This window comes from Ascaphus truei, chromosome 16, assembly GCF_040206685.1.
Source record: "Ascaphus truei isolate aAscTru1 chromosome 16, aAscTru1.hap1, whole genome shotgun sequence".
NCBI lineage: Eukaryota > Metazoa > Chordata > Amphibia > Anura > Ascaphidae > Ascaphus > Ascaphus truei.
The window spans coordinates 2,873,257-2,885,349 of NC_134498.1; the positions used below are offsets into that span (position 1 = coordinate 2,873,257).

Genomic DNA, 12,093 nt, shown 5'->3' on the forward strand with positions numbered 1-12,093 from the left:
CTCCAGAGATACTTAATGGGCAAGGTGGCGCTGATATATCCTGGCTATTTAATCCCACCCCCTCCTAACACTGAAATCCCTAACCCTTCTCTCCTCACGCACAATTCGCCCCCCCTCCTCACACAATAACTCCCACACTCTCAATACACCCTCCCCTCCACACACTCAATATCCCCTCCCATCCACACAACACCCTCAACCCTCCACACACTCAACCCCCCTCCCCCCCACACCACAAACAATAACCACACACTACACACATTTTACCTTGGGGGCATTTTTTTTTTGTTTTATTGAAATGTAACACTGGCGACACACTTTATTCGAGCTTGGCTAGTCCCACGAATTCGGGTATACCCGGGTGTATTGAGGTTTGTGACTGTTTTCTGCCCGAGTGCATTGAGTTATTTTCCAAGCAGGGATTGAAGCATTTTATTCCCGCTGGCTGCAATACTGCACAGTATATATATATATACTGCATTACAATTCATGAATTTATGCCATCTGGTAGACACGCGAAGCATTGCAGCCTATTAAATCCTAATCATTATCATTTAACAGATCAGCCGCCCATCAGCCAGGCATGAACCCAGGCTGGGAAGGCAAATGCAACGGGGCTTGTCAGAGGTGAGGAGCGGCGCATTCCAGGTATCTGCCAGGTACATACCGGGTATTTGCTCGAATAAAGTGTGTCGGTGCAGTAATGTCTTTTTTATTTGGGACTTTTTATTTGCAGTTTGCATATTGACTGCCAAAGTGGCAACCCATGCCGATTGGCATCGGTGTGCCACTATACCAATCAATTGGTTTATTGGCATTTTTTTTTAATTTAATGTTTTATTTTATTTGGTGCTGACTTTTTTTATTTGCAGCTTGCACATTGACTGCCATAATGGCAACCCATGCCCATAGGGCATCATTTTGCCACTGTGCCAATCAATGGGTAGAGGAGTTGGAGGTAGTTACCATCGGGGTGGTGTTTAGGCCTCCCGAGTGGGTAGCAGGAGGTGGGTTAACCTCTTAAATACCATAGTGGTGTAACGCTTGCGCTACACACAAACAAGACAAGACCCCGGAAATTTATCCCTTTATTTGCATCCGCAAATAAGACAAGACAAGACAAGGTGGGAAGGTACGAAACCACGCACTCACAGCAGCGGAGGCGTGCCTGGATGGCGGATTGTTTAGCGTTGCTGGGTCTGTGTTGGAGAGAGTGTGTTAATCCGTATACTTGCCAGGTCCTGGGGTTGGAGAGAGTAGAATCGTAGAAGTCCATTAAGCCGTGGTCTGGGATTGTAGATATCAGAATTGTCAAAGTCCGTGAAGCCGTGATCTTTGGTTCGAGAGGTAGCCATAGTTGAGGGTAAGCTGAGGTCAATATCCAGAGGGGGTTCACTTAGAAGCCGGGTCAGTACACAAGAGGTTAATCTGAAAATCAAGACTGGAACAAGGCAAGGCACAACTGACGTGGAAGCAACAAGGCTACAAGTGATTATGCTGAGCAAAGACTGAATGACAGAACCAGGTAAATAAAGGAAACAGGAACCAGTAGGAAGGGAGTCGGAGCAGAGGCGCAGCCTCTGCATAGGTTATCATAGGCTGCAGTAGACAAGGGGCACTTAGCAGTGTTGACTCGCAGCTGGGGATTGGTGCACATCATCGTGTGTGAGCCACATGCGAGGGAGGCGTGGTGCGTTCGGGGGGAGGAGTCAATCTCTGTGGCACCGCCTGATGAGCTGCGGGTGCGCATGCACTCTGTAATTAGAGTGGGGGTGCGTGCATGACCAAGGCCCGAACGGAGGCAGTAGCAGTGACAGGTAAGGAGGGAACTCGTCGCAAGGGACGTGTTCCCTAATTCCTTACAGTACCCCCCCCCCCTTGAGGACCGGCCTCTGGACGATGCCCATAAGGCTTGTGCGGAGACCTGGCATGGAACCGCCTTTACAAGCCGGGAGCTTGGATCTGATGAAGTGGTACCCAGGAGCGTTTTTCGGGTTTGAAACCTTTCCAATGTACAAGGAATTGGACAGCTCCTCTAGAGTACCTAGAGTTGATTATAGATTGGATTTCGAATTCTTCTTGGCCTGCACAATGATCGGTGGTGTTCTAGGAGAGACATCCGGGAAATGGGAACTCTAAAATACTGGTTTCAGTAGTGATACATGAAAAACTGACAGAATTCTCACAGACTGAGGCAGTTGAAGACCACAGGGTTAACTTGTTCAAGAATGGTGAACGGGCCCAGGAACCTTGGAGCCAGTTTAAGCGTAGGTGTCTTCAGTCTTATATTTTTCAAAGATAGCTACACCTTGTCTCCTTGGCTAAACGTGGGCGCCTTTCGGCGATGACGATCCGCCTGTGTCTTCGTTATGAGGACTGTCTCCTTGAGGGTCTTGTGAATCCTCCTCCAAGAATTCTGAAAGGAGTTTACCCTGGAATCTGCTGCCAGGACTCCGGAAGGGATCGAGGAGATAGGCAGGCGGGCTGGGTGAAACCCATAATTTATAAAGAAGGGGGACTCCTGGGTGGACTCGTTCCTGAGAGAGTTGTGAGCGAATTCGCCCATGGGAGTAGGTCTACCCAGTTATCTTGCGCGTCCGAGATAGAGCAACTGAGATATTGCTCAAGAGATTGATAAGTTCTCTCTGTCTGACCGTTGGTTTGAAGATATACCCAGAAGGAAAACATAGTATAATACTGTATACACGAAAAACAAACAGACAGACAATGACTAACAATGTTGCTGAAACACACAGATGACTAAATAAAAATTGTATATTTAATATATCATAAAAACATATAAGACAATTATGACAAAGTTATAGGTCCCAACGATATCCTGTAACTGGCCGAAATGCCCGCTTACCGGAGCCTAGATGGTAATCAGCAGTGGATAATCAGAGAGTATCCCCTCTCATAGCAGCTGGCACGGCTCCTACACTCCTCTCCAGCGTCTGCCACGTGTGGTGTGTACCAGGAGTAGAATGAGCATCCGTCCACGCTGTCGCAGGGGCAGGGAAAGCAGTCTGAATACCCTGCTTCCGTTCTCCGTAGTTTGGGCATGCGCAGAAGCGCCCGGCACCAGAGGGATTGAACCTCAGATTCTCCTGCTCCTTGCGGTCGCGTGTAGGGATGTGGCGGCAAATTCAAAAGATGCTTTTGGGCTGAGCAGCCGCACGGCACTGTTTGCGGGGATGACGGCAGCAGATGACATTCGCAGTGATACCAGGGACCACCCAACGCATTTCGGAAGCCTCTGCCTCCTTCCTCAGGGGTAAAATTGAATGAATAAAGTCCCTGTGTGTCCGTGTGTTTATGGGGAAAGATTTAAAGGTACAAGTACCATTATAAAGTCCCGGACATGCGCAGTAAAGCATATCTATACTGCGTCATGAATCTGTGGTTCAATCCCTCTGGTGCCGGGCGCTTCTGCGCATGCCCAAACTACGGAGGACGGAAGCAGACTGCTTTCCCTGCCCCTGCGACAGCGTGGACGGACGCTCATTCTACTCCTGGTACACACCACACGTGGCAGACGCTGGAGAGGAGTGTAGGAGCCGTGCCAGCTGATACTCTCTGATTATCCACTGCTGATTACCATCTAGGCTCCGGTAAGCGGGCATTTCGGCCAGTTACAGGATATCGTTGGGACCTATAACTTTGTCATAATTGTCTTATATGTTTTAATGATATATTAAATATACAATTTTTATTTAGTCATCTGTGTGTTTCAGCAACATTGTTAGTCATTGTCTGTCTGTTTGTTTTTCGTGTATACAGTATTATACTATGTTTTTCTTCTTTTGTATTTCATGTTTGATCACCGTCTGCTGAGATCATCGTTGAATCATCATCTGGTTGTATATTCATTCACTTATATTGATATATTATTGTTAGCGCCATTGATACCATTATAGTTCCATTGCTCTTATCTGACTGGGGGTCAGATGTGTATCTAGGCTGCTCTAATTATATATTATTCACTTATTAATTGTACTACTATTTTTTATATAATTATATACTAGCATTTCTTTATTAGCGCTACCTATTGTGTTTTACTGTGTTTTACGATATACCCAGAAGAACAAAGAAGTGAGATATCCAGTTTTTGGGCGAAAGCACGCCAACATTTTGAGACAAACTGAGTACCGCGATCAGAGACAATAGAGACTGGGACTACGCGAATCCGGAAAATGTCTTTAACATATACTGTAGTGCCGACAGCTATTCTAACACAAACCAGTGGCAATCGCCATAAAGACCCAGGTACATGCTGGGTACATGCTGGGTCTTGTTTAAGGCAAGTTAAAGGCATTTCGGCATTGACTAATGGCCCATCAGATTAACAGCAGGGGTCACTAGCAGTCCCATTCACACTGAATGGGACTGCCAGGGACCCCTGCTGTGTTAATCTGATGGGTCATTAGTCAATGCAGAAATGCCTGAAACTTGCCTTAAACTAGCCAGGTTACACCCAGCATGTAACCAGCATGTAACCAGGCTAGTTTAAGGCAAGCTTTAGGATACTCTTTGTCTCGTCTGTATGTCTGCCAAAGTGGTGGAATTATAAAGGCCTTTGAGAGGTATGAAATTAGCTTGCTTCGAGAATCTATCCACAATGACAAGAATGGTGTTCATACCATTAGAGACTGGGAGTTCGACAATAAAGTCCATTGAAAGGTGTGTCCAAGGACGATCCGGGATAGGCAAAGGGCGAAGCAGACCAGACGGCTTGTTGCGAGTGGACTTGTTTCGGGCACAGGTGGAGCAAGAACTGATAAATTTCTTAATGTCTTTCAGCATATTCAGCCACTAAAAAGTGCGTCTGATTAAATCCGAAGTTCTCTTAGTACCAGGGTGACCGGCAGATTTAGAGGAGTGACCCCATTCAAGGATCTTCTGGTGGAATTGTGGAGCGGCATACAAGCAACCCTCCGGTACTCCATAACCTTGGGATACGTGTTTGGATTTCCAATATCTTGTCCAGCACGTCAAAAGAATTTGCAGAGATAATATACATAGGGAGAAAAATGCTCTCTGGGATGTCTTCAGACTTGTCTTCATTGACGAATTGAAGAGATAAGGCATCAGCCTTCTGGTTCTTGGTACTGGCAATGTAAGAAATAATGTAATTGAACTTTTAGAAAAAGAGAGCCCCGAGGGCATGACGAGAACCGAGGTTTTTATGGTCTGTGAGGATCGGAATAGGGTTTTCGGTGCCCTCCAAGAGATGTCTCCATTCTTGTAGAGCAATATTGATGGCTAGAAGTTCTCTGTTACCGACGTCGTAGTTTTGCTCTGCAGAGGAGAATTTCTTTCAGAAGAACCCACATGGATCTAATTTATCCTGAGGATATTGACTTTGTGAGAGTATGGCTCCTGCTCCGATATCCGAGGTGTCTACCTCTAATGCATCTGTGCATCTGCGTTGCCCCAAAGGCGCAAAGCCTGATGGGGCTCTCCAAGAGCGGCACCCCTCTGCAAAGGACCAGCGTGCTAAGGCTTAACATTTGCTTGTTCTCTGTGGAACGACAAACCCACCCAATGGAATGTTAACAAGCCATGAGGACACAAAGGGCTTTTGTTCAGAGCTGCATTGCATCTCAGCCACCCACCCCACTGTGCATCTGCGTGGCACCAAAGGCACACAGCCTGATGGGCTCCCCAAGAGCGGCACCCCTCTGCAAAGGACCAGCGTGCTAAGGGTTAACATTTGCTTGTTCTCCGTGGAATGTCAACCCCACCCACTGGAATGTTAACGAGCCATGAAGACACAAATAACTTTTGTTCACTGCTGCATTGCATCTCAGCCACCCACCCCAGTGTGCATCTGTGTTGACCAAACGGCGCACAGCCTGATGGGGCTCCCAAAGAGCGGCACCCCTTTGCAAAGGACCAGCGTGCTAAGGGTTAACATTTGCTTGTTCTCCGTGGAATGTCAACCCCACCCACTGGAATGTTAACGAGCCATGAGGACACAAAGATCTTTTGTTCACAGCTGCATTGCTTCTCAGCCACCCACTCCACTGTGCATCTGTGTTGACCAAACGGCGCACAGCCTGATGGGGCTCCCAAAGAGCGGCACCCCTCTGCAAAGGACCAGCGTGCTAAGGGTTATCATTTGCTTATCTCTGTGGAACGTCAACCCCACCCACTGGAATGTTATCGAGCCATGAGGACACAAAGAGCTTTTGTTCACAGCTGCATTGCATCTCAGTCAGCCACCCCACTGTGCATCTGCGTTGCCCCAAAGGCGCACAGCCTTGGGCGCAGCCAAAGGGCAGCCAAAGGGTGTGAGCCGTTTGCTGCCATTCGTTAATGTCTGGTGATATAAAAGTGATGTTAAAGCTGCTCTATTTCAATCTAAAACTTACAAGCATTTTATCTCCTGTACCCATTTTTCTAAATCTATCTGTCCGTGATTTGACTGTATAACCCCTGTTCTTTAATGTAACCATGTATTTTTTTTATAACTCTGTGCCGAGGACATACTTGGAAACGAGTGGTAACTCTCAATGTATAACTTCATGGTTAAACATTTTTTATAAATAAATAAAATAAAAAGTGAAAGGGAGAGTAGGATCTGGGTGACGTCAAATGGGGGCATCAGAAATAATATAGCCTAGGAAGGAGGTGGAGATTTGGTGAAACATACATTTTTCCATCTTGGAATAGAGATGATTCGTGCGTAGGTGAGAGAGAACTAACTTAGTGTGCTGGATGTGTTATGATAGGGATTTTGAAAAAATGAGAATGTCATTGAGGTAAGCAATGACAAAGGTGTTACGGGCATCATGAAAAATCTAATTCACAAACTCCTGGAAAACCGCTGGTGCATTACAAAGTCCAAAAGGTATAACTAAATTCTCGTAATGGCCGTCGCGTGTATTAAATCTTCCAGTCTTCCATTCATCTCCTTGTCTTATGTGTATAAGGTTGTAAACCCCGCGGAGATCGAGTGAAGAGAAAATGGTTGCACCTTGCAAACGGTCAAAAATGTCTGAGATGAGAGGCAAAAGATAGCGATTTTTCAGGGTAATTTTGTTAAGGCCTCTGTAGTCAATGCACGGGCGAAGTGACCCATCCTTCTTCTTAACAAAAAAGAAACCAGCCCCGACTACAGAAGTAGAATTTCTAATAAAGCCTTTCTTTAAGTTCTCCTGCATATATTCAGATAGCCTTGTTTTCAGGAAGGGACAAGGGGTAAGATCTGGCTTTAGGAAGGATGGCACCGGGCAGACGATCAATAGGGCAATCAAAAGGACGATGAGGGGGAAGGATCTCGGAATGGACTTTATCAAAAACATCAATGAATTCGGCATACTGCACCGACACACTTTATTCGAGCAAATACCCGGTATGTACCTGGCAGATACCTGGAATGCGCCGCTCCTCACCTCTGACAAGCCCCGTTGTGTTTGCCTTCCCAGCCTGGGTTCATGCCTGGCTGACGGGCGGCTGATCTGTTAAATGATAATGATTAGGATTTAATAGGCTGCAATGCTTCGCGTGTCTACCAGATGGCATAAATTCATGAATTGTAATGCAGTATATATATATATATATATATATATATATACTGTGCAGTATTGCAGCCAGCGGGAATAAAATGCTTCAATCCCTGCCTGGAAAATACCTCAATGCACTCGGGCAGAAAACAGTCACAAACCTCAATACACCCGGGTATACCCGAATTCGTGGGACTAGCCGAGTTCGAATAAAGTGTGTCGCCAGTGTACACTTCAGGGAGAGAAGTCTTAACAGGTTTGATAGTTTCTAGGCCAGCAAGTGCTTGCACATGGGACACAGAAAGTTCCTTAGAAAACAAATCCCATTGTATAGGGTATTTATCGGTCCAGTGTATCAGAGTATTGTGTTGTTGGAGCCAAGGTAGACTCAGGATTACCGGCACTGAAGTGGAGTGAATTACATCCAGGGAGATCTTCTCCTTATGGCCATCCTTTGTGGAGAGAGAAAGAACTGATGTCTCCAAGGAAATGAAGGCTGGCTGGAGAGGACGTCCATCAATGGCTTTGAGACTGACAGGTACAGACTTCTTTAACAGAGGAATCGTGTGTTTGGTAGCAAAGTCCTTATCCACAAAATTTCCCCCACACCCAGAGTCAACAAATGCAGAAACAGGTATCCAGAAGTCTGGACCCTCAAGGAAGATTGGGAGCATAATCCTTTTTGGCAGGTTTTTCTTTATAGAGGGGGAAAGGAAATAGTACCCAATGAGATCCCCTCATACCTTATTGGGTGTTGGCGTTTACTGGCTTCGGGGGACAATGATGCACCAGATGTCTGGACAATCCGCAGTAGAAACACAGGCCCTCATTCCTCCGGCGTTGTTTCTCTGAGGAGGAGAGTAGATGACTTCCTAATTGCATGGGTTCCGGAGCTTCGAGGGCTGGGAAAGTGGTATGAGTAGGACTGCGGATAAGGGACATAGGAGTAAAAGACCGAAAATTATGGCGTTCAACCCACCTTTCTTGAAGACTTTGATCAACCCTAATACATACGGGAATAAGATCCTCAAGCACAGAGGGTCTTTCCTGGATGGCTAGCTCATTTTTCAAAGTCTCGAGAGCCCTTGGCAGGAGGCCGCTGATAATGCTTCATCGTTCCTGCCCGTCTCAGCAGCGATGGTCCGAAACTCCAGAGCATATTTAGCAACAGATCTGTGGCCCTGAGAAATGTGAAACAAGGAAGAAGCAGCAGTGACCTTATGGCACGGAGTATAAAAACCTGTTTGAATTCTTTATTAAAACTTGTGAGGTCTTGAGTAACCAAGAAAAAGAAAACACAGGTGCGCACCAAGGTAAGAGTGGTATAGTGTAATACAAAAAATAGATAAGTAAACACTTACATATAGTAAAACTTTAATTAATCCAGATCTAAGCAATATCCTCTTCTGTTAGGCACCACTTGAGAGGGTATACAGGGCGATGTCAGATTCCCTCCAGATGGCAGTCCCGCGTGCTGGGGCTGGCTCTGTAGCACTGGCTGCAATCTAGCCTCCACGAGTGTGAGCGTGGTGAGAGGCAAAGTGCGCATGCGTGGGAAAGAAGCCCTCTATAGCCGTCTGTGGATGCCTATCCGTTTAGGTATTCGCAACCGGAATAGATACACTTGTGTGTATGCCAGCTACCAAGGTGAGTGGAAGCTGGTTACACAATTCACGACGCGTTTCGTATACCAAGTATACTTTATCAGGCGTTAACTAGGGCACCTATAGGGGGTCCTTTATATGTCAATCACATTCCATCATTGGCTGTTCCTGAAAGCAAATCAACCAATCATGACGATATCTGTGAGGGATAAAGGAATCTCGAGCCCTCCTCTCTATTATCCTAAATTTGTCTGCAATCCTAATGTATGCAGTGATAAGTAAAATAACATTAATATTAGAATAAATCAATATTATTTTCTAAGTGAAAAAATAGTATTCTATTAGCAAAATTTAATTGCCAAGGGAATCATATTAAGACATATAAAGTCGCATTGATAAGTAGCCCTTGTAATCAAGTGTAATGATAAATTAAAAGTATATTCATATATAATAATATGAATAACATATAAAACATTGTGTAAAAAACATATAAAACAAATGATACAATACACATTAAACATAAAACAATAATGAAGAAATGTGAAGGAAAAGATGGACGGAGGGGGGGGGAAGGAGGGAAAAGCTGGAAAATCTTATGGCTAAAGGAAAACCAAAAGGAAAAAGAGGTGGACAAAAAGGAGGATAACATATATCACCCAAAAAGAACACAGTCCCTCAAGTGTTTTCTTTTTCTTGGTTGCCTGGCTCTGCCGACGGAGTTCTCCGCCGGGATCCATCTTTGAGGTGGGGGAAGACACCTCGAACCACAGGAGCTGCAAGAGGATACAGAGGAATCACTTTTCATATCTATAGGAAGCAAGAGCGCGGACTGAACATTCTCTGACTGGAAGTCTTGAGTAAGTTCAGATCTCTATTCACAGATGGGAGTTGCCCACGCCAAAGCGTCACCAGACAATAATGCGATAATGTAAGCCACCTTAGATCTGTTGGAAGAAAAGCGAGAAGGGGTTAATTTGAACTGAATGTCACATTGGTTGAGAAAACCTCTACACCCATGTGGGTCACCCGCATAGCAGTTGGGGGTAGGGAGTTGTGGCTCCAGAGGTATTTCTGACTCCAGAGTGAAGGAGTACAAAGTTGTAGGCCTACGTTTCCTGAAACCAGAGTCACGAATGGTGTATGAATAGTTCCAGTAAGCTTAACTCATGTTTCACCTCTTCCAAAGCACAAACAAGTCCTTTTCTCTTTCTTAATTTATTGAGGGAAAATCACAGGGAGATAGGTGCTTGTAGATGTAATGTAGATAGAGAGTGCTTCTCTGTCTGAAGTGCAGTGTATCAAGGATGAGACAGTGTAAAACAAAAAGGCCTTGCTGGGGTAAATAGCAGGCAGTTACTCACTCAGAGTCCAGGGTGAAAAGGAAGTGAGGAGCAAGGGTCACACTAGATGGGAAGTGAGACTATACTAACTGTCAGCAAGGACAGGGGGGTAGGAATAGCCCACTCTCAGCTAGGAGAATATGAGCTGCAGGCAACCAACACAGGCTGTGTAAACAACATGTAGCATTAATGTTGCCTTTTCACATACAGCAAGCTGCTGAGACAGGGAAAATAACAGACAGCCAAACTGGGGAGAAATGAATCCCAAGCTGTAAAGGGGTACAGATGAATATGGAATCTGGTTCCAGGACACTCCCCGTCTGGTATCTAGAGATACCACTATATTCCTGGAATATGTGGAACATATGTGCAATACAACAACATAACAATGCAAAGCTCATGTCCACATAACGATGGGATACCGGCCGGTACCACCAGCTTGCCTGCAGTACCAATTATGTGCCCCCAAAAAATATAAAAATACACCAATACTTATAAAAAGATACAACCCCTTGTCACGGTGGACCAGAACTTATCAACACTTTTTATATTTTTGGATTCTCGGTTGAACACGACAAGGAGGCAAAATAAATTGTCATCTACTTCCTTGCTAGACAAACACACGGCAGCTTCAGAATACACTTAATACAACACTTACTGGGATGGGGAAATGAAATAAAATGTCCGTTGCAAGAAAGCGCAAGAAATGCAGTCTCTGTTTGAAGTCCAGTTGGCTAGATCGCAAGTTGCCGATCTAATAACTCCGCCAAATAAAGGAATTTCATAGAAGTTCATAGGAATTCTTTCGGGAGTCACCAGGCCTAATGAATTCCGGAGTCTGGGGTAAATCCTTGGTTGCGATGTTATTAACCCCTTGCGTCCCGTAACCGCTACCGCTGTACTTGAACGAAATCCTGTGTAGAGCGTAGTCACATCATGAATCACATCTGGATCACCCAGGCTTGCCTACGACCACACCACCCTGAATGTGCCCGATCTTGTCTGATCTCAGAACTAAGCAGGGTTTGGCCTGGTTAGTACTTGGATGGGAGACCGCCTGGGAATACCAGGTGCTGTAGGCTAAAAATTTTATTTTATCCCCTATATTATGTATTTTATTGTTATTCCTTCCTTTCCATATTTCTCTTTCCCCTCCCCTTTTTCCTTCACCCCCTTCCCCCTTTTCCATTCCCTGTTCCATTTCCCACCTCCTTTCCCCCCTCTTTTCCCCTCGTTTTTTCATTTTACTTTCCCCCCCCCCCCTTTTTTTTTTTATTCACAGGTCATGCATTTCTCTTATGATTTTTATTACGCTTGTGTGTTGCTCCAATGAAATTTCTCTGTGCTTATTTAATGTGCTATTCTTTTACTTCTATATATAGATTATTTTTGGATGTATCCAAATTTCATCTCTGTCCTTTTTGAGATTTCTTATTTGTATGTTGTTCATTCATCTAGCTATTTGTTTTCATTTGTTAGTAGGAATATGTTTAAACTGCTTAAAAATAGGCTCTAGTGCTTTATGATTGTCCTGTATAATGTTGTCCAGCAATGAAACAGGGTTAAATTTGTGACATTGAAAGTACCCGCCCACCATCCGTACTGGCCAATCACAAAAGTAAAGGTGATATAAAGGACACC

The 12,093-nt window shown here is 45.0% G+C and overlaps 1 pseudogene; it reads left to right on the forward strand.

Annotated features, from left to right (window-relative positions):
* The first annotated feature begins 11,416 nt into the window (after window positions 1–11,416).
* Window positions 11,417–11,534, forward strand: LOC142467720 (5S ribosomal RNA; annotated as a pseudogene).
* The last annotated feature ends 559 nt before the right edge of the window (window positions 11,535–12,093 follow it).